At 46.1% G+C, this 23436-nt stretch overlaps 1 protein-coding gene across 7 annotated transcripts in view; it reads left to right on the forward strand.

The window, feature by feature from the left end:
• PTPRE (protein tyrosine phosphatase receptor type E) overlaps positions 1–23436 on the forward strand; it is an 84054-nt gene that overhangs the window by 22318 nt on the left and 38300 nt on the right. Inside the window, exon 1 of one of the 7 annotated variants that reach the window (XM_048946162.1) lies at positions 21596–21786. The exons of the other annotated variants lie outside the window; for them this stretch is intronic. The gene's annotated coding sequence lies outside the window, so the exon portion shown is untranslated. Of the gene's footprint in view, positions 1–21595; positions 21787–23436 lie in introns of those variants that run through there. 7 annotated transcript variants of the gene reach the window in all.

The raw sequence follows: 23436 nt of genomic DNA on the forward strand, positions 1-23436 counted from the left end.
AGGAGGGCAACGAAATGGTGAGGGGTCTGGAACACAGGGCTGATGAGGAGAGGCTGAAGGAGCTGGGAATGTTCAGCCTGGAGAAGAGGAGGCTCAGGGGAGACCTCATTGCTCTCTATAACTTCCTGAAGGGAGGTTGTAGTGAGCTGGGGGTCGGCCTCTTCTCTCGTGTCATCAGTGATAGGAGCAGAGGGAATGGTTTCAAGCTACGGCAGGGGAGATTCAGGCTGGACATGAGGAAGTATTACTGTTCAGAAAGGGTGGTCAGGCACTGGAATGGATGCCCAGGGAGGTGGTGGAGTCACCGAGCCTGGGGGTGTTCAAGGAAAGGCTGGATGTTGTGTTGAGGGACATGGTTTAGTGGGAGCTATTGGTAATAGGTGAACGGTTGGACTGGATGAGCTTTTAGGTCTTTTCCAACCTTGGTGATTCTATGATTCTATGTTACTCCTTGAAGTGGGAGCCTTGCTTTGTTGTTGGAGAATCAAGATGTTCATCCTTTGGAAAACATTCCCCGCAGGTTCATCTTTCTGCAGCTCAAAGTGACTTTAAAGAAGGCACTGCCTTATCTAGGTGACGCGTGTTGGGAAGTCATTTAGTGAGCAAATTGCCAGATAATTGCACTGGTGGTAATTGCGTCTTAAATGGATCTGCTCTTTAGGAAAATGCTGAAAATGAATGGTTCTTCACCTTGATGTGAAAATATTGGTTCTGTTATATTAATTAGCATACTGTGGAGTAGGAGTGTATATATATTTTTTCTTAAGGAAGATGTTTAAGCTGATCTGTTTTTATTTTTAGTTGATGCCTTTAGTTGGTTCCTTGGAATAATCAAAGCTCTCTTTGCGTCTGTGTATGAGAGAGAGAGAGAACAAAGTTATAGGACGTCAGTCAGTGAAACAGCAAAGATTTTTGGTAAAAACAGAACTCTTGAGCTTATCTCAGGATTTTGTGTAGCTCTGTCAACCCCGCTGTGGTCATACCTGCATTGCCACTGGCAGCACCATTTTGCTGTTGTTTCTGCAATGAGCAGCCAGGCTTTTGGATCAGCAGCCTGACCAAGGCATGGCATCCACGAGACCCAGAGAAGCAAGGAGTTGGGCTGACTGCTTCATGCATGCTTCCATGCACTTTCAAAGCTTTTGTGTGTGTGGCAGTTTTGGGGATGACCAAAACCTTTTCAGACATGGTAGGGTTCTGTTTCATGGGATGTTTGTAACTTGGTTTGCTCTCCTTCCACAGATACGCTTTCTCTTTCCTTCTGAGTTGACCTACTCAGCCTGTGGAAAAAAGGTCCCTTGGAAGCCATTGCCTTTTGGCTGTGTTTGTTGGGTTTTGTCAGGGAAGTGTTTTTTTACAGCAGAGTAGAAGTGACGAGGTGAGTATGGGAAGCATCCAGCAATTGACCCAAGTTTAGTTTCCATCACGTTTCTTGGTAATTAGATTTATCAACTCTTCTTTAAATATTATTTTAAATCTTTACATCACTTATTCCTGTGATACAGAAAAAAAATATGAGGGTGAAATGGGTGCAAAACCAGCTGAAGCCTGGAAGTGAGTTACAGCCTCATTGTTGTCTCTTTTCCCCATACAGTGACTATGGTTCTTTGGTTCTTGCAGGAAATGTATGTGACGTATTTGAGTATAAGGGAGAAGAATTTAGCATATGATTTCTTTTGAGAATTGCCCTGGTGCTGCTTCTGATAAGAGCAGGGTATGTCTTAGGAGACAGCTAACTTGCACTAAGTTGTACATTAATGGCTTCAGCTGGAAAACAAGATCATAAGCACAGAATATGCATGCCACAGGGCAGGTTGCTGTACTGAATGTCTAATGTGATAGGGAAGAAAGGGATGTGCTTCAGACACATCTGCAGAGCTGCTCATAAACGTAGCCTGGTTCCATCACTGCGGAGTGCTGTGTGTACAACCCCAGTAATCTGCTGTTGGGGAATGTGTGAAATAGGGACAAGCTGGTGGTTATGTCTCAGGCACTGTCTTTTTCAGATTTAACATTTCCATTCTCTTTCTTCCAAATGAGTTGTTTCCTACATGTATGGGGAAAAAAAAAAAAGCTGCTGGGGACTGAATTTTGAGTTTAAACTCATGCAGGTGAATTGCAGGAACCCCAATTTATTATTATTATTGTTTTTGGAGGGGAAGGAAGGGGATGAGCGGTGTGAGCAGTTGCTAACTGAGTGTGAGGGAGTTGTGTCCTGGTTCTCCAAGCCAGGTATCCCCATAGTGCTGGGCAGTGGTACAGGGAAGAGCAGTTGGGGACAATTCTGCAGCTTCCCTTTCCTTTCTCTGTGTGACCATACGTAGGGTGGGATGTAGGGAGGACTGGATACTGAATATTTCATTTCCTTCTATCACAAGTAGATGTCCTTTGTTGGATTAGTGGAATCAGAGAATGTCCCAAGTGGAAAGGACCCATACGGGTCGTCTAGTCCAGCTCATTCTTTCCCAGTATAGAACTGAGTGTGCTCATTCCCAGGCTCTCATTAGGGCTGCTCTGCCAAAAAAAGAGGGGATTTCAGTGTGTTGTACCTTCAGCCAGTGTTCAATCTGCCTGGAATTCCCTTTTCCAGTCACAGGAGGAAAATGTTGATAGTTTAGCATGGCCACAGCCTCTTGTGTTGTTCCGTTGAATCCCTGGGATGAGCAGTTATCACATGCTACAGCTGCAAGCAAAATACTCAGAAACCAAATTTCCACGGCCAGGGTGAGGCTACACAAGTGTGCTGCCTATAAAAAAGCTCAGCCTTCCTTCGGCTGGTTTATTTGGGGAGAAGAGTTTGACACACAGCAGCGTTCAGGAGATCGGGCAAAATGGGGGCCATGGGGCAGCAGTGCTGGTTGTCGAGCGGTTCTGCGTTGGCTGCAAGACAGGTAAATAAAAGGGAAATGATAAAGAAAAAAATCAGTTTGTAATGGAGGCAGTGTGTAGGTGTTTGTGGATTTGTGTGCTCTTTGGGACTTCAGGAGGGAGGTAGGGATGTTGTGTGCGTACCATTCGTAACCACGGTGTAACAAATGACTCAAAATGCAAGATGAAAATTAAAAGACAAACAAAATCCAAGTAAAATATTAGCACCAGAATGCGTGTAAATGGTACTGCTTTCATTCTGAAGGCTTCTGACATGCTATTTTAAACCTGTTTCATCAGAAAGTGTTATAAAAAGAAGAAAGATCGACTGCTGTTGTTTCATCTCTGAAGCTAGAAGTGTCATTTCAGTAATTTTGGGGTCGTTCTGTATCTGACAGACTTAAATTAAGTGTTTGTGTTTCTGTAGCCTAAGGGAATCTCGGCTCATCTGCAGGTTTTACAGTTGCCTTATTAAAAAGTAGCTATTTAATTAGCTGTGTCATCCTGGCGGTCTCCGTTTTTATGTCAGAAGTGATGGGAGCACACCATTCCAATCCATATAAACCCATCTCAGTCCTTCTAAAATGAGGCTTCCTGTGAAAGCTTCACCTTCTTCTTCATGCTTTATTTCATGGGCCGTGTGAAGTGAGGGAATTGAATGTGTAAGGAGAGCTGGCCACCGAGCCTTGGGGATGTGGGATGGTTCTGTGCCCAGCAGATGGCTTGGGTAGGCATGTGGTTGGGTCAGCTTCTTTCTTCAGAGATTGCCATAATAAACGTTGGGGCAGAAAAGAAAGGAATCTTAATAATAATAATAATAATTCCTGTCCTTCAGAAAGCAGTGGGTTTTGGAATGGGAAGAACTTCCCTATGCCGTTATTTCAATGGGTGCTGCCAAGGGGAAATGGTTTGAAGTTGAAGGAGGGCAGATTGAGGTTGGATGTTGGGGGAAGCTCTTTGCTGTGAGAGTGGTGAGGTGCTGGAACAGCTGCCCAGAGAGGCTGTGATGCCCTGTCCATCCCTGGAGGTGTTCAAGGCCAGGTTGGATGGGGCCCTGGGCAGCCTGGGCTGCTGTGAAATGTGGAGGTTGGTGGCCCTGCGTGTGGCAGGGGGTTGGAGATTCACGATCCTTGAAGTCCCTTCCTGGGCCATTCTGTGATTCTATGAAGGGGAGAGCTTGCCCACTGCCCATTGCCCCATGCTGGCTTGCTGCTCTTGCTGTTTTCTGCTCCTGCATTTGTGCAAATAAAACTTGCAGACTGGGAACTGAGCGTCCTGTCCCAGTGCTGGATTCTTATTTTAAATTAATAAACTTTTTCATTTCCAGAATAGAAATACAACTCTCTTTGATCGTGCATCCAGGATTCAGTTTCAGTCCAAGATGTTATTCCCATAGTAACGACCCAGATTTGACCAGCAGGCATTTTCTACCAAAATGTATTTTTGGATGAAATAGCCCAACATCTCAAAACATAATGGCCATATCTCTGACTTGCTGTGCATTTCACACCAACAGGCTTCCCAACAGGACTGCTGTTGGTGTATTCTGCATGTGTTGTCTTTTATAGACAGCTGTCAAGGATTGATGGGAAAACACAGTGATTCTTGTTCTAACCCTTTTCTTAAAGAAAAACACTTATTTGTCTTGAATACAACTTGGAGAGTAAGGGAGAGAAATAAGTGCTTTAAGAAATCCTTACCAAGTCATGTTTGTGTGAACTATAGCAAATTCTGCTGCAAGTACTCGGAGAAGCACTTGCTTGTGATGAATGTATCCCAAGAGTACGTCCTGTATTATTGCAGTTATTGTACTATTAATCATGGACAAGTCCTTTTGTTCTGTTCCTTAGTAAGTTTGAGTGTAACAGTTTTTAAAAGCGTGACTTCTTGAAAGGAATTTACAGGAATTGGAATGCTGACTGGCAGTGGATGTTCAGTGCTTTGTCAGGGGTTTAAAACCCACATGTATGTGGATGCCCCATCCCTGGAGGCATTCGAGGCCAGGCTGGATGTGGCTCTGGGCAGCCTGGTCTGGTGTTTGGTGACCCTGCACATAGCAGGGTGGTTGAAACTAGATGATCATCGTGGTCCTTTTCAACCCAGGTCTTTTTATGATTCTGTGGTTATGATTCTATATCATAGAAGCAGTAAAGCCAGCAGGAATTACAGATTTAAGCCATGCTAAGTAATAAAATACCACTTTACTCTGCAGAATAAGTGACTGAATGCATACTGCTGTTGACACCAAATGTTTGGGCTGTTTGTTTGTAAACAGCAGGACTGAGCACAGCAAGATTCCAGCTCTGGCAATCTGTAGGGAAGCAGAAGCTGGGTTTTGCACCAGCCACTGCCTCTTGCCATACTGTGGTTGGACTCGGTGATCTCTTGAGGTCACTTCCAGCCCCTGCAATTCTGCGATTGCGTGAATGATGCCAGCTCAAGTTGTTGTGTCTTTGCACGCTTTATTGGTAATTAACATTGTCTGTAACTGAGAAGAAGGGGGTTGTGCTAATGGGAACAGCTGGGCAAGTTAAGTGCACATGGCAAGGTCTGCTTGGGGAGCAGTGGGGTTTCATATCCCAGTGCTTTGCAGTTGGTGTTCTGGAAAGCTCTGCCATCCTGACTGCAAGCCTCCATTTCTGCTTTGGAGGAGACACCTCATCACCTCTTGATTTATTTCTCATCGTGTTTTCTCAGTTACCATGCGTCTGCCAGTTCCTCTTCCTTCCATCTGAAGCGATGCTCTCATCCTTATTTTATGGCTTGAAATTTACTGCTTGAAATTATCTGCTAATTAAATGCTACGCTGCAGTTTTTTGATTGAAGCTCACCTCCTACCAACCTCTTGTCTCCTCTAGAAAAAAATTCAGAAGGACTTAGGAGGACTGTATCCATGACTAAATAATGGCAGAGGGTGGCCCTTCGTCCTCATCTGCTAACGCTGCCATGGGAAGTTGTGGCACGTTTGGTTGTTTCTCTCTCAAGTTGTTTTGGGCACTGACTTTGGTCCTGTGGAGTGGGAAGCCAGAGGTCCCAGGGAGCTGTAAGGGGGATCAGAGCTGCCCTGGGTTCTGTGCTGAACGTTTCCTTTGGTGTGTCCTCGTGTTTTTGCTGAACTGTGTGTGGTTGTGGCTGCATCTGAGAAACCATCTACTCCCACCCTGCGCCAGTCTTTCATTCTCTTGTTTACATATGTTGGAAATGGGTTTTTCTCGTTGCTTTAGCTCAGTCTCTTTGAACAGTATGTGAAACCATTGAGGTGGTGGTTGTTCAGAGCAATATGGTCAGGCAAAAAAAGGACTGTGTTAAAAGGAAGGAAGAAGTGTCACGAACTGTGGAAAGCAAGAGCTTCCTGTGAAGGGTAAAAGCAGCTAGGACAGATATTTCAGCTATCAGAAAACAGCTCATTGGGCTTTACTATCAGGGTTGGCAGTGTTGGAGCGTGTGTTTGCTGTCGGCTCGGCTTGCAGGTGGAAACCTCAACGATTTCCAGCTGGCTGCTGTGTGCTGGCAGAGGAGCAGCAGACCCAGAGCCTTCCCTTGGGCTGACTCAGCATTTGCTTCATTTCCGTGCCGCTGATTCCTTTTCCTTTAGCTCCTTTTGTGGCTTTTGTTTCGTGTTGGTGGTTTTTCCCCCATTGCCATATGTTGTACCCCGTGACTGAGAGGTCAGATGGGTGTCTGTCTCAGCAGGTACTGGCAGTGAAGTTCCTGTTTGGGTGGAAAGGGAACATCCTCCAGCAGATGGTCAGCTCCTGTCTTCTGTGCCTTGTGCACCGATACTGAAATGCTTCTGGTTGCCCTGAACTCAAGAAAAAGTGCGTTTTGAAAAGCTTTGAAGTTTGATTATTGCTTTTTCGGCGTTAATACCTTGTTTACTTGGGATTCCTGTTGGAAATCTTCCCTCTTCTCATTGCACTGCTAGTGTGAGGTTTGCTGGATAACCACAGCACGTGGTTTCAGACAACTTCAGCTAAATTGCTTTGACCTGTATTTTTCTTTAAAGTATGAGCAGTAATGGAAGGGAAGCAGCTTTCTTCATCTTTATTCTTTGTCTGTCTGCTCAGCTCCCATCGCATTTGTATCCAAAGGGTGTTTGCTGTCCGTTTGGCTGTTGGGTGGCAGATTGATGGAAGGGACACGTTGCTGCAAAGAGCTGCACGTGCAAGATAGTTCATTAGGGATGTGTAATCAGGTTTGAGACGGTTAGTTATTCTCTGGATTTCTCTGTTGGTATCATACGGCTTCGCATTGTTGCAAAGGGGAAAGAACAAAATGAAAACACAGCTTGTTGGGGGCTTTTTTTCATCATTTTGATTCTTGAATTCTTTTGATTTATGTGCCAGGACGTACTTACACGTTTATGCATTTTCAGGAGATATCGGAGAAGTCGTCATTCTGATTTTCTTTCACTTCATAAAATGCCTGCTGAGCTGGTTTGAGTGCTTGGGACACGCTGTAGGGATGCAGCAGGTACCTGCACTCTGCTGCCTTAGAAATGTGGCAGTGAATCAGCCCACTGTTCCACCCCTCTCCTCCATCCCCAGGGGATGAAGCATCCTTGCAGGTGGGAGACTGAAGCCTAACAAATAAAGGCACTTTAGTTTCATCTGTTTGGAGGTTTATGAAGTTGCTCCTATCTGGCCAGAGCTCTCACTGCTCTGTGCTGTAAGGTCAGAGGCTGCTGCTCAGCATTGCTGCTGCCTGGAGCACGGCTTGCTGCTGTGGGACAGCTGCTGCCTGGGAGCCATGGGTTCGTGCCATGGCCCAGCTGTGTCTTCCAGAGCTCTGCTGGGAGAGCTCTATGGCAACCAAGGGAAATATGGGCCTTTGCTGGGAAAGCCACAGAGTTCAAGTCTAGCAGCAGCCAAGAATTATTAGTAATACCCGATTAATATCTGAAAGTTCCTCGTCACTAATATCTGATGGCAGTGGCCATTTCTCTAATACTTTTGAAAAGGTGCTTACGGTTCTGCACTGATGGCCCAGTAATGATAAAACCAATGAAATACAGAGGGAATGCAGCATTGGTTCCATTTACAAAGCTAGTAAGTGCAAGGTTAAAAGGTATGGGAATTCTGCTCTGATCTTCCATTCTGTTTGTTAACCCATTTGAGTGAGTGTAAGACTTCAAGTTGCACCAGGGGAGGTTCAGGTTGGGCATCAGGAAACGTTTCTTCTCCATAAGAATAGTGAGGCACTGCCCAGGGAGTGCTGGAGTCACCAACCCTGGAGGTGCTCAAGGAACACCTAGGTGTTGTACTGAGGGACATGGTTTGGTGGGGAATATTGGTGGTAGGGGGACGGTTGGACTGGATCGTCTTGGAGGTCTGTTCCAACCTTGGTGATTCTATGATTCTAAGGACATGCAAAAACCCACCAGAACGCCTTGAATTCCACAATGGAAGTTTGATTTGCAGCCTTTTATTCGTATTTTAAGACACTGGAAGAAGTGGCCATTCATCCATACGTTTTCTTCAGTGAGAAACGTGTTCTTAATACTGAGCTCCCCTGCTGTTCCTCGAGGCATCGGTTCACTCTGGTTCTTTATGCATAGAATCTGCAAAATTAGTTGCATGTCAGGAAGTTACTGCATTATTAAAGCTATTGAGAAAACCTTAAAGAAGAGGTAAATAAAAAAATGTAAATTTGATAATTAGAAAAGCAGTGTGCTGTTAAATCAGAGCATGTTTTGCACTAAATTTACATTTCGTGTCCTCTTTAGCTAAGAAACCTAAGAACTATTTAAGAAAATACCATATGATATTACATATGGCATTTTAATCACGCCTGTTTTACTTAGCGTTTGCTGAAGCACTAAGTGCAAAATGTAGAATTTCAAAGCAGCCTTACCATTTCCAATTAAAAGCTGGGTTAGCTCATCAATCTCCACCAGCAGGGAGCCAGGTGTCCGTGCGGCCAGTGCCTCTGGTTGGCATCCAGTGCTGCTTTCCTCTTTGATCTGGTTTGGGACAGCTGCCTTGTCAAGCACTGGTTGAAGGGAAGATGGGTGATTTTCCATGGGCAATTCTCAGTGAGTTGGCTATGTTCAGGCTGCTGGCTGTGGCAGTGGATCTGCAGACTGTGATGTAGGAAGGCTCTGTTCAACTTATCTATTACTAAATAAGTTTTAAGCATTTTGAGTATTTTACTCTTTTAAAAGTGACTTTTTTATTTTTTTTCCCTTCAACTCATAGCAATGCTTCTCTGAGTTGTTGGTGTTCGAATGTATCTCTGGCTTTATGCAGGCTATTGGAGTGTTTTTGGTTGAAAGCCTAAATCTATCAATATTGAGGTTCTTGAAGGAAGCGGAAGTTTCCTGATTAAAAATTTCCTAAGTACAGAGGCACCAAACTTCACATTTACAATACAGGATTGTCACCCTTTCCCAATTCTCCTTTGTTCAAAGACCTGCTGCCCAGAGAGGCTGCGGATGCTCCATCCCTTGTTCAAGGCCAGGTTGGATGGGGCCCTGGGCAGCCTGGTTTGGTATTAAATGTGGAGGTTGGTGGCCCTGTGTGCAGCTGGGAGGTTGGAGCTTGATGGTCCTTGAGGTCCCTTCCAACCCGGGCCATTCTGTGATTCTGTGTGGTGTCCTGCTCACACCTAAGGTATTTAGAGGTGAACATGAACCAGTTTTAAATCGTACGTGTGGACACTCATCTATGGGAAAACCTCTTTTCTCCTAGGAACTTTAGAGTTGGAGGGAGCTTACTGAAATATTTTTACCTTCTGCATCATCTGCACCTCTTCTACTGTAGTGTGTAAACCCAATTTCCAAGATCAGCTAGGAATTCAGGGAGATAATGAACAACCTTTACTTGGAAGAGACAGAAGAATGTCTTTTTGTAATTGCAATCCTAGAATTGTTTGTTTTGGGAGATGTATTTTAGTACATCTGTCTTCCCTGAGGTGGAGAACTTGGAGTTTGCAATGAAGAGCTGATCTCTCCTCCTTTCCTCCCACTATTGACGTTTGGGGACTGCAGTGGCTTTCCTCTGTTTATGCCTAGAAGAAATATTGCTTGGTTAGGTTAGCTCCATTTCCTTCCTGAGAATGGGGATGGCTTTTCCGACTGTACAGATAGGACAAGTGTTATCTATACATCATTTCAGTCAAGCATATGATTTCAAACGTTCTCTTTGCCACTGTGAGATTAGAACCAGGGATTAAGTTGCCCAAATTGCAGAGTAAGCAGTTGCTCCAAACGCATGCTGGCAATGGATACCTGAATGTAGAGAACCACGTGTTTCAGGTCTGCTGTGCTGTGGTTTGACTGAGTGCTGTGTAACCTGTGGCTGTTGTGCAGCTGCTGAGCTTCAGCCTTGGCTGTTCCCAATGTGTAAGCAGTTAAAAAGCTCTGTTTTCATGTCCAAAGTCAGTACAGCTGACCCCTACCTGGTGTTGCTGTATGCAGTCCTGTGTAGCTCCCTGTTGTTAATGGATAGAGAAAAACCTCTGCCTGCACTTGTGAAGGAGAGCTACCTAATGACTGCTGTGATCTGGGGTTGTGCTGCATCTGCTCTGTGCTCCAGGGGCGTTTAACAAGTGTTAGAGGTGCATTTCAGACTTCACTCGAGTGTTTGAAGCATTTTTTTTTCCAAGAACATTTACCGAGATAACATCAAAATGGAACATTTCTAGATCTTTTTGGACATATTGGAGAATGCTCTGTGAATTTGCCACTAAGTCCTCCTAAGTGTTCTGGATTATTGTATTCCCATGAGCCTATATCAAACACGCATCGAAAACAGCCCCCACTAATACTTAAAGCTATTTTAAATGCTGCGGGCTTAAATTTCAAGGGCTTTGCTGAGTTGGCTTGAAGAATTTCAATAAATATGAATTGGCTGTCCTAGCTTAAGTGGCTGGGAAAACAGTGATGTGAATGGATTGTAATCCCTTGGTTAACAAGAGTGGAGCAGGAAAGTATTACAGGCTTACCACTTCCATTGCCATAAGCATGCATATGGAAAGCAAAGACTTCCATTAAGTACCTGTTGCACATAGGCAGTGCCTGCTTTGGGGTACTGTCTAATTGCATTCCAGCAGATAATGTACCTAAATGAAAACCTAAATGAAATTTTGTCAAGTTATTTATAATAAAAATGGCTAAACAACTCACAATTCTGGTCACAGTTAAGGTGACTGTATTGGAGGATGCCAAGCCTCCTGCTCCGCTCTGAGCGCTGATGGATTGCCTCGCTGCCATGCTTTTCTGGTATGGGTGATGCCTTCCCCTACTGCCGAATAAAGAACTGCTTGCTTTCAGATGAGCAGGATGTTTCATGTTGATTAAAGCAATGAGAGGTGATAGGAGCATATAAAGGGAAGGAAAAGACCTGAAAGCCTTAGAAATGACTGCTCCTGCCTCACGGCTGTGTTCTTTGACAGCTGTTTATACATAAACACTGCTTGTTTTGCATGTAGTTCTCATTTTTGTGAAGAACTGAGCCACAGATCTGTGCTGTGAGATCCGTGTATGACATGTAAGCGTCCTGCTTTTTCTCTGGCCGTGGTAAAGCCCAAGTAACTCGCGTCGAGATTCACATCTTCAGTGCTCTACGTTTTGCAGCTGTTACATTTGGGATGCCGCTCAATTTCTTAGGGATTGATTTTTGTTTGTGTATTTGAGCGACGAATCCTTTTGATAAATAGTGAAGTACTGAAAGTGGTAAGTGTTGCTTGGAATGGTGGCTTTGCTGAGATGCTGGGAGTCATCTCTGCTCGCTGCAGTCTGATTAAGGAAAAAATTGTGCACTGCACGTCACAGGTGTGCATCCAGAAGGAGAGGCTGGGCCTCCCTTGAGGGGATAGGTGTGCATGTCTTGCTGCTCAGCATTTGAAGCCAGCAGGATGTAAATACCCATGAAGGAAAATAAAAAGTCAACGTGTCAAATCAAAGGGGGCCATCACACACCCACCCACTTCTCTGGATTGACTGAGGGCTGGCAGCGTGGGGAACTGGTGGGGTTGCCATCTCTGGAGATGTTCAAGAGCAGTGGAGATGTTACAGTGAGGGATGTGGGCAGTGGGCATGGTGAGGGTGGGCTGGGGGATCTGAGAGGTCTTTCCAACCCTAATGACCCAGTGGTTCCATTTAGGGACACGGGCAGTAGGAGTAGGTTGGGGATCTCAGAGGGCTTTTCCAACCTGAAGGCTTCTGTGATAGTATGAAATGGATGGGCTAGAAGTGTCCTGGGACACTGAAGGAGCAGCCCAGGGATGAGAGCTGGGGCTGATGCCTTGTGCTTACACTGGCTTTTCATGGGAAGGGTTTTTTTGGACCCACACTAGCTGTTAATGTAGGTGAGAATATGCCTTGCTTAAATGTTTTTGCTGCAGATAATACTTATTTATCCCAGGAAGCTCAAGCTGTTTTGACACTTCTGTAATTATAACCACAGTGGAGAGAGAGCTTATTTTCTAACTATACTGGTGATATTTAATTTATAATTCTCTCCTCGTGTTTGGGGCAAGAAAAGCTCAATTTGTGTTCGGGTTTCTGAAGTGGTGAATGTGACTGTGGAGTGCGTAGGCAGCAGTGAAACTAATTTGTGGCTGTGGAGGCTGTGCATACATTTTATATACTTAACACTGCTCTCCTGTGCCACTGAAATATTGTGAGGATGAACTGAAGCTGGGGAGCTGTGGGCTTGGCAGTGAGGTGGCCTGAACAAGGTGGGGACGTGCCCCCATCTACCCAAATCTGCAGCTGTGCCTCTCTGTTGGTGTTCAGCCTTTGCATGGCCGGCGTCGTGCAAGCTTGGCTTCAGCGCTGCGTTGTGCATCAGTGTTTGAGGCATAGCTTTCTAAAACAGCAGCACTTGCAGAGATGGCTGTCACTTAAAATTTGGCCACGTGCGTATGCAAATGCTCATTGTGCTCATTTGGTGTAAATCAAACTGGGATCTTCAGCAGTGTTTAATGCCTGCCAGCAGAAGGGGGTGCGTGCTGTGTGCTGTGTCTGCTATGGAGCTGGGAGTGGGAGCTGCAGGAGGACAGCAGTAATAGGCTGCAGGAGCAGCTGTTACACAGCAGACCTTCAAGCCCCCCCAGGAGCACCTCTGCTTTTATTATTATTGCTGTTTAAATCTCTTGGATGGAGTGGTCTGGCAGTGTTGGAATTGCAGTCACACCAAGATGAAGGTAAATGTGTGGGTACCTACAGGCTGGCCGTGCAGTCAGTGCTTATAATGGCTCTTCCTCACCTTTTCCTTGGTGGATGTGTGCTTTTCAGACGACTTGCATCTTCTGGCACAGTTTTGTCCTTTCTGGGCGCGTCGTACAGCGCGCTGTCATGGCAATAGGAAGCGTTAAATGGGCAGAAGTCAGCGTAGCGTGCAAATCAACGTTTTTGGAAGAAGGCCTAAACCAGGTTGTTTTCTCTGAATATGCAGACAACTGAAGTCTTGGGAAGGCTCTGCAGTTATCTTGCATATTTATGAGGACGCAGCCTGCTTTTGCTAAAGCAGTGCAATGTGGGACTTGCACAGCCGTGAAGCTGCGGGCGCCTAATGCTGCAGATTTTGTTTGTGAAATCCCACAAATATGTGCTCGTTGTCATATATATTTTTTAAGCAGTGATGAGCAGTCTTGCTGATTTGTCCTTACGGTTCTCAAAAAGAATCTTACTACAGAAATTGCAATGATTTTAGTTTGTAATCAATGCCACGGTTGACTGGGAAACTTATTTCTGTAATACAGACCGTTCTTCATGTGGCACCGAAGACAGGGAGATCCTGATAGGAATCTTTAGACCAACATCAAACAACCAAGTGAATGAGGTGTCTGTGGTGTGATGTCCCAAAAGCTGCTGCAGCTCTGCCAGAGATGTTGCTGCAGTTGGGGTGAGCAGCACGTGCGTTGGAGAGTGCGGGGAAGCCCTGACCTACATACGTGTTTATCTGAGAGCTATTGCGTTACAGGGAGGCCTTTAAATCAAAGCCATCTTCATTGCAGTGCTCAGCCTCAGGAGGGCTTTGGTGATTTTTAGAGACTACAGGACCTGATAAAATTTGCATGGACTTCTCTTCCTTTATTACAGTTTTTTATCGTCTTTAATTCTCTTGCTATTTATCATTGCCTTTTCCGTTAGCATGCACGTAGGTACAGAACCAATTTAAGGAGTGTCTGCTCTGCAGCAGTTTTACCTCATTTTCACCACTTTCTTTTACATTTCAGAGGAGAACATTTGCTGTGTGGATCAGTTCAAATGTTTTTTAAAGCTCCGGGAAATTCAGATTATTTTTTTCCTGCTAACAAGTGCAATTAATAACTCTATATACTGTGAAGAATGAAGTCTTTTCCCGTCTTTCTCACATTTGCAGGTTGCATCTCTGGCATGCTAAAGAGGCTGCAGACGTGCATCCTGGTAGTACCACAGAACACACACCCAGCATTCTTGGAGGGCACCTTAAGGAGAAGTGTTTTAAAGTGGTGGCAATTGAGGAGGGGCAGAGCGCTGACTGGTGCGTGCCTGTGTTCCCTCTGCAGGATGGCAGTGTGAAAATGCACTGTGCTGGCTGAGGGTTCTGCTCCTATGTGGCTCAGGTGTTCCCAGCCATCACTTTCCTGTGTCTCAGTAATGCAGTAGGTGGCTCTTGAATATTGTTTTCTCCTTCTTTTAGGGGCGGTTGGTTTAACTCTTGGTTTAAAGAGTTGTAATGAGTGGACTGAGGGGTGCCAGGACCAGCAGGAGGATGCCAGCTGGCAGGCTCACAGGCACCTTGCTTTTGCAGCTTGGAAGCAAGATATCTTGCTTTTTTCCCCCTTCTTTTAAGACCAAATTGAGTGGAAAGGAGCAGAGGACTGGTCAGTGCAGACCATCATGGGGCATCCTATCATAGGATCACCAAGGTTGGAAAAGACCTCCAAGGCCATCCAGTCCAACCATCCACCTGCCACCAATATTCCCCCCTAAACCATGTCCCTCAGTACAACATCAAATGTTCCTTGATCATCTTCTTGGTTGGTGACTCCACCACTCCCTGGGCAGTGCATTCCAGCACCCATCTGCTCTTCTGGAGAAGTTTCTCCTGCCTTCCAACCTGAATCTGTCCTGGTGCAACTTGAGGCCATTCCTTCAAGTCCTATCACTAATTACGTGGGAGTTTCAGGAGAAAAAAGTAAAAGCAGGGCAATTAAGAGCAATTATTGAAGGAAAGCTTTCTGTTTACTTGCATAAGAAATCATGATCTTCAGGTGGTTCTCCAGCACTCACAGCACGCTGCATAGCTTGCGTTTTATTGCTGTGTTTTGTCTCAGCTTAATTACTGCCTGCTTAAGTTCTTGCAGATAAGAGGTGGAGGCTGGTGGAATTTGTGTGTGTGATGCTCAGATGCCGCTGTGTGTTTTTGGATGGAAAGGAGGTGGGGATGAAGGGGAAGCTGCTTTGGGTCCGATGGTGACCCACGTGCTGTTTGCTGCAAGCTGTTAGTAAAGGCAGGTGTAAATCTGGCTTTTCAAGAGCCAAGGACAGGAGCACCTGGAAGATGCTGGCATGAGCAGTTGTCCACGCTTTGTGCTGTGGGAGCTCTTCCCTGCTTACATGTTTAGGCAAATGTAAGGCCGGGTGGAAGCCATCTGTGTTTTCAGAGTGAATTGTTGGTGTTCAAAAAGGTAAAGAAGTGAGAAGTTTAATGATGATCCAATAATGAAATTTATATTTCTGCTCGGAAGAAAAAAATGGAATCCAGCTGACATGAGGTAGAAGTTAAGGAGGAAGAGTTGTTATCTGCGTGGCTCTTGATGGCATGAAGGGCTGGGGATGGCAGGCGGACCTGGGGATTTGAAATGGCACAAATTGTCCTTTGTGCATAGGACTGAATTTCTGATTTAACTCCCTGGCCTAGTGCTGTTGGGAAAGGGCTCCTTAGGAGCTTTGCACCACCTCAGTGCTTAGTCCTGCTTATGGCCTCATAGAGTAGAAACACGGGTGTCTGTCGCTAAAAATACGTTTTAAATGCTTGTTAAAATCTGTAAGCTTATATCCGTTGGTCAGATTGGTCCTGCAAACAAGCTTGCTGGATGTCCTGCATCGCTCCTTGTGAGCAGTGGCACAAAGAGATATGTCTGAAGCAGGTTTCTGAGTCACTAGGGAAACAGCTTTGGGGTAATTTGCTGTTTTGATAGAGCCTCAGTGTAAGGTGTGGGTTTGGAAGGCATTTCCTTGTTTTGATGCTGTGTTTCCCTTTTGGTAATACCTAGCAGGGTAATGGAAAGAACCTCATTCTGTTCAGAAGATAAATTCACTTTTTCCCCCCAGCCTGCCCTTTGCACAGGACACTGCACCTCTACCCAGGGCAGGTGTGCAGCAGCAGCTTCCTCACGGGCTGCTTTGTGTGGCAGTCAGAGGGCTGGGGTCAGTGCACTGGGGTCAGGCAGCTCAGTGCTGGCTGCCTTATCTCTTATGCCACCAGGTACCAAAGCGTTGCAGGGCTATAAAGCTGAGATGGGGCTGAGTGGGAGAACTCCTAAAGCTTCTTATTGTATTTAATAAACTCACTTTAGGGAAACTTATCAGCAGTGTATACTTAAGAGTGTCTAACAGTGTGGTGTATTTCTGGACCCCAAGTCTTGTCCCTTCTCTGAGCTGCCTTTCTCTTGGCCCCATCATGCAGCTAACAGGACAGACAGCTGCTCCTGCCCCTGGCTGCTCGCTGGGAGGCTTCTAAAGGCAATTAGTGAGCAGTGTGCTGCGTGGTATGGATGCCTCTGTGCAGGAAGCAAGGTCACAGCATTTTGCTAAGGCATTGCACAACCTATTGAAATGTTGTGGTGATGCTTGCTTGAACTGCACATCTGGGTTACCTGCATAAACAGAGAAATCCCACTGATGCATTGCTCTTCTGTGCCATCTCCTTGCATAGCCATATGCCTAGGAGAGGGGAAGTGCCCTGGGTGCTCAGCACCTCAGCAGTGCCCTGGGTGCTTCTCAGCAGCTGCTCCTACAGGGTCAGCTGGAGGGTTGGGGGGGTTAATGTGGCACAGCTCTGGGGCTTTGCATCGGTGGTGAAATGGCAGGGAGGAGGAGAAGCTCCTGCAGCACAGCACCCTTCTGCTGCAGCACTGCAGAGCTGCGTGCTCCTGCCGCTGTCTGCCTGGTGGCGCTCCCACTCTGCAGCGGTATTTTGCTCTTGAGTTAACTTTTATTTCTTGTTCCTCCTTTATGATACAAATTCTTCTTTTTAGGTCTAGAGCAGAGCATAATGTCCTTCCTTCCCCAGGAAGCCTTAACTTGCCCTGAGAAAGCGATTCCTGTGCTGTGGAGCTTGTGTCCCCGAGCGCAGCACACAAACTAAGCTGCAGGCTTGGGTCTTGGGTTTTACATTTCAAACATCTCAGAGGCTTGCTTGTTTAGTTTGAATTGTAGATACATGGTTCTGTTTATTTTTTGAGGCTCTAGTCTGTAGAGAACTTGAGCATCCCTAAATATTTGCACTGGGGATGATCTCTCTGGGAGAAGTGGCCTATTAGTGGGCAAAGGACTTAGTAACAGATGAGAAATTCAAATGTGTTTAATGTCCCAAAGCCTGATTTTTAAATCAAGGCTGCTGCTATTTGTCATAAATTAAGCTATATAAAGTAAATACATCTGCTATCTTGGGGAATGGCACAGGGAAGGAGCTGCCTGCAGCTGCCCCGGTGCCAAGGGAGCAGCCCAGCCATCGCTGTGACTTAGAACAGGGGAGCTGGAGGACCCCAAGCTACTGCCTGTCCCCATTGCAGCTGTCTGCCCCCTTACAGCTGTGCCTTTCACGTAAATAATTGGAGGAGCAGGTTTGCTACATGCCCAGCCAGCACCTAACTACAGCAACAGCTGTTGGATGAATCCCTGTGCACGCTGCTGCCTTGTTAAGGTACGACAGCAGTCACAAAGCAGGTGTTGAGTGGAATTGTCTGGATCACAAGTTCAACATCTGGCACAGCTTGCTCCATTGGCTTTGTCACTGCTCCTTATGCATCTCAATTGGCAGACGGCGCTGCTGGTTGGTGGAGAGTGGTGGTGTTGGGGTCTGAGCAGGGAGTGCTGCATCCAGCCTGCTGGGCACCACTGAGGGACCTTCCTGCATCCCTGCTGCGCCCAGAGGTCTGCACTTGCTGGGTGAGACATTGAGTCACAGAGTTATGACTTTTTAACGGGAGCTCCAGAGCGCATCTGGAGAAGGGCAACAAAGCTGTGCAGGTTGTGGAGCAGAAGTCTTGTGGGGAGAGGAGGCTCAGGGTTGGCCTCACTGCTCTCCCAGGTAACAGCAATAGGATGGGAGGTCATTCATTCCTTCATTTATTCTTGTATTGTGAAGCCGACCCGTGAGATTTTCAAGCCCTTCTGGGCTCGATGGTTCTAAGCCATAAAGTTGCCGCCTAACTTTTTCTGTATGTTTATGAGTGAAGTCTCAAGTATGCAGACACGGTGTTCTCCTCATCTGGCCTCTTTGAATATGCAGGCTGAGCATATACTTCTGCTTTTGGTTTGTTTTTCTTTCTTCCTGCTCTCCTTTCCTCCAAAATCAGATACCTTGCTGTTGAAACACAAGGGTTTAATCTGGCCGCTGTGCTGCTTATAATCCTCCCATACACGTTTTCCATTGTATGCAATTAGTTTCAGTTCTCAAGGACTGATTTTAAATATTCATATGGATCCAGTACAAGGGAGCATCTGTATGATGATATGTTTTCTGCATCTGAAGAATAAAAGGACCACTGGGATGGAACAAAAGGCAACTTCTCAAGTTAATTGTAAGATTTTATTGGTGTTTCACTCCGCTGCTCCAGGGTTTCTCCTGCGAATCGATTGCACGCTGCCTAATTTACGTATGAACTCTGTCTGAAAGGCGTTGCAAATTGATTTGCTGACAACGCTGGGGAAAGGTGACCCCAATTTGTCACTTCAGTCTCCTGTACGGGCCTACAGGGAAGAAAGAGATACTAGAAGTTGCAGAAATGTGCATGCAAATCTTTGTGCTTGCTGCAAAGGGTCTGAGTGTGCATTCAGTAAAGCATAATGAATTTGGGGTGTAGGTGGCAACTGCTTGGTATTATAGAAGGTATTCATGAGCCTTTAGAATGAGTCAGGGTGTTTATCCTGCAGTATTTGTTCCTGTAAGATTTTTTACAGGCATCCAACCTTTGTTGGCCTGTGTTGCATGTTTGCTTGGTGCTCTGAGGGGGCTGGTCCTTCCCTTCTCCATGTTTCTGTGCTTGTGAACTTACTCCTCTTGTGAGCTTGCAGGTAAAACAGTAAGTATTCAAATCAGAACCTTGCTGCAGAGGTCTTTATTTAGCTAAAATTAGACCCAGAAGGACAGACAGTGAATACTGATGCAGCAAGAGACACACATTGGGTGTGGAATAGGGCTTTGAAATGGCTGTGGTGCAGACTGAACGGTAGACAGCATCTACTGTTTAAGATAATCCAGTGTTTTTTCTTCTCCTTTCACTGTTGTATTTTCCCATGCTTGCATCTCAACTCAGAGCTCCATGGCAGGGCCCTGCTGTGGGTACACGGCTGTTCTGGTACTGACAGCACTGTTGGCCAGGGTTACAGCTGCTCCTCACCCTGGGGCTGCCTGGGGTTTTCAACTTGAAAACTCGTTATCTGGACGTGGTTTGTGCCGTGCTGAGCATCCCAAAACTTGAACTGCTCTCTTGGGGTTTGGCCTCTAGAGGGTGGAGAACTTCTAGTGGTAGCAGAGGGAACGGTGGCACAAAGTGATGCTTCAGGGGTTTTGTAAACCTTCTCTGTTAAAAATAAGATGAGGCCTTTCCTCCCACGCTGTCTTTGGGTCGGTTTGCTCCTCTCTGTATGCTCTAAAAGCTGAGGTTACTGAAATGTTCATCAAAATGCTGGTAGAATGCTCTCTTGTGCAAGCAAACACAGGACAAGTGAGGGCTGGCTTTTGGCTTTTCTGTATATAAAATTGCTCTTGGTGAGGCATTTCTGTACAAGCCCAGCGTGGTGCTTAGCTCACTAAAAGCCTGACCTGCACTGCAGAAACCACTTCAGTGGCTGAGCATATCACCAGCAAGGAGATGGTGATAGTGGTGCTGCAGAAAGGGAACAAGTCCATGCAGTCAGGGTGAGAAGCTGGGTGTCATGGATATCACGCTGCTTACAGAAGCGGTGCAGCTGTAAACACCTCAGATGGCTGATCCAGCTTTCCTTGGCTTGGGAAGTTTTTCTCCAGCTGTTATGGTCCTTTGCCTGGGTGTAGGCACTGCTGTGAGGATGGTGAGCAAGGAAGGGTCCTGGGTGGCTGCTGGGGCGAGCTCAGGGGATGCAGTGATGGCATGGAGGGCTGCTAGTTGGCTGCACAGCCCCTGCGGCTGTGGTGCAGCGGAGCACGGCCTGTTTTGGAGCTGCCAGTTCGGGTCAGGATTGCTGCTGTATGGAGCATCAGTGCTGAACTGCTGCATGGGGGGAAGGACTGCAAATTCCTGCTCAGGAGAGGAACAATGTCTCTCCCTGTGTCTGAAAAGAGAAGTGACTTCTGGTGAAGTTTCTGGTTTCTGAGAGACTTCTGTTTTTGCAGAGTTGACGTCGCTCGGCTCCTTTGCAGCCTCACAGGACGCCTGTAGGTTTTTTTGCTGTAGGTGTCACTGAGAGAAGCCATCTTCCTGGGGCTTTGGATGGGAACACTGGCAGCAGGTAGAGGGGGGTCCTGAGCAGCTCCTCCTGTGTGTCACGACATGGCAAATCAGCTGCTGCACAGATGGGACGAGGCAGAGTTTCAAGGAAGATGGATGTTTTCTCACACCCATGGGCTGTGTGAATTCACACTGCACACCAGACTGAGTCCCATAGGGGCTGTCTGGAAGCTTGTGGGGCCACGAGTTGTTGGTCAGAGCACAGAGGGCGTTGTATAGACGTGCTCTGGGGAGCAGTCTGCTTACCTTTGTTTGCAACCTAGTGCTGAGAACCTGCTTCAGCACGGGGTTGCACTTGATGGTCCCCAGAGGTCCCTTCATACTGCTGTGATTCTGTGAGCCCCAGACAATGAAATTGGAGGAATTTTAGGAGGGAGTTTTTCCCCCAGAGGGTGGTGAGGCACTGGCACAGGTTGCCCAAGGAGGCTGTGGATGCTCCATCCCTGCAGGCATTCAAGGCCAGGCTGGATGTGGCTGTGGGCAGCCTGGGCTGCTGGTTGGTGACCTGCACACAGCAGGGGGTTTGATGCAGATGATCAGTGTGGTCCTTTTCAACCCAGGCCATTCTGTGATTCTGTGAAATAGCATAAAGCCTTGGAAGCAGTTGGACAGATGGGTACGAAGTGCCACAGTGTGCTGTGAAGCATCAATCCTGTGGCTCCTGCAGGTGCTGTAGTGAGGTTTTGGCCTGGTCTCAGGCATTGCTTTATGAGAAGCAAGACCAAGAATAATAGTGTGATGGCACTGTGCTCGGAGAGCAGCAATTAACCCTACAAGGAAAGGCAGACAGGTGAAGGGCTGGGCTGGGCTGCAGAGCTGAGGGCTGCATGGTGTTGCTGGGATTCAGATGCATGCTTCAGACAAACCTGTCATAGAGTCAGAGGTGATCTGCTATGGATCTCCTATGGATCTGCTGCAAAGCTCAGCTGTACTGTTCAACTCTTTCACAGCTAGAATGGTTATATTTAGATTTTAATCCTCTTGCAAACCTATGTAAGATGTGACTCATTGCACTAATTGCACTGAAATCATGGGACTTTACACTTAGTGTTAGATAGGAGTTGCTGAAACTTCCTCCTTTGTGCTTCAAACCTCCGTTTGTGACTTAATGGATACGAATATTTAAAAATTATTAGAGGATCCTTAATTGACATAGATATGTTGGGGTTTTTTTTGCTTGCTTGGCTTATTTTTTTTTTATAACAGGAGGATCTACAGGAATTCTGTTTGAAGTTTTTGAGGCTGTTTAGACACTTGTTTGTATATCAGGTAAGCAGATTGCAAGGTGATATCCTCAGTGCGTTAACGTTGGGTCAGCAGGCGTAAGGTTAAATGTTTGGCTGCTCCTGTGTGGAGCCAGGAGTTGGACTTGCTTGTCCTCATGGGTCCCTCCCAGGTTGGGACATTCTGTGGTTTTGGAGCTTTGGGAAAAAGCATTAATGCTTATCACAGCTATAAGCAATGTCACAGCTACAGACTGTGTTAGCTGCTGCGTCATCTATGGCAGGCTGTTTTATAGGCTGGGACTGTTAGCTAACTTCATCCTGATCGATGATACCTCACGTATTAATGATTACCACAGGAATATATCACCATTTTCCCAAACTAAGGCCGCAGTGACAGTTTATGTTCTTGGTTTTGAACACTAAATCTAAAGCAGTCATCTTTATATAATTCATCGCGTATCTTCATGATGCTTTCAATCCAGTCCTGGTGAGGAGCAAAACTAAAAAGCCAAGCAATTAAAAAATAAAAAAAGAACTGTGAATGGACTATGAGATGGTCCAACAGGCTTTGTTATTCTAAATGAAAATTAATTTTAGTTGGCTAATTGCTACCTTGCCTCGCTCGATTGCTTACATGTAAGTGGCTGCTTTAATTTGTAGTCTTTAATCTGATTCTTTCAGTCTGCTTTAAAAACCTGTGTTGCACCTATTCTAGGCACATCAGGAGCTGTTTTGGTCAGATGTGATTTTGTGAGCAGTTGTATTAAATTATACCTGTAGGTATTTACTGCCTCCATTCTTGTGCTGTTTCTGAAGAGCTCTGTAGCAATATCTGTATTTAGATACATACAACAGAAGTGATGATGAGTGTGCTATGGGCAGCCCCGTCCTAGAACAGGTAAGTTTTTAGGGTGCAATTGTCTGTAAGTTGGCACTGAGGAGCAGCAGAGGGAGTGCTCCCTCTGCACTGGGGCCGTGGCAGAGCCTTGCTGTGCTGGCTGCGTGCAGCTGCGCTCCTGCTGGTCAGCCATCACAGCTTCTGGCACTTTAAAAAGGGGCTGGGAGGGAAGTTCAAAGCGTTCTGAGTAGCTCAGGTTGCTAATTTTGGTTCATAGTGCAGTCTTTAATTGCGGTGGGGTTTTTTTGCTTCTGGGCTAAGCAAGAGAGAGGATCCAGCTCCATCAGCTCGTGCAGAACTTAGCGAGCCCCTCTGTGCTGCTGCACTGCCTGCATGAGGAGCTCTGTGTCTGTACGTGCATGCTGTATAGATGTTACTGTATTTGTGTATCTAAAGGCATTTCTTTATATTTCCAGTGCTGTATTTCCTCCCCCCTCTGCTGTGATCAGCGTGAGCTGCTGCCGACAGCCAGATGTTGCTTTCAGTTTTGAGGCAGCCTGTCTGTCAAATGCACGCAAAGCCAAATGCAGGCAAAACCAATCTCAAGTCCTTCTCTTCAGGGATTTTAGGATATCTTCATTGTCTGAGCCAGATTGAATCGCAAGGATTCAAAAAAAACAACAACAACAAAGGAAAGATACTTGATGACTTTATTTTCTGTTTCCAAATTCCTGGTTTTTAAGGCAGATCAAAACGTTCAATGGCTATCAAACTTCTTGAAATTGTCCTTTGGTGCTTCAGGTGTAACCACAGGTTAAGCAGCATTATTTGAAGATAGCCAAATAAGAAGGGCAT

The sequence above is a fragment of the Lagopus muta genome, chromosome 5, assembly GCF_023343835.1.
Source record: "Lagopus muta isolate bLagMut1 chromosome 5, bLagMut1 primary, whole genome shotgun sequence".
Classification (NCBI taxonomy): Eukaryota; Metazoa; Chordata; class Aves; order Galliformes; family Phasianidae; genus Lagopus; species Lagopus muta.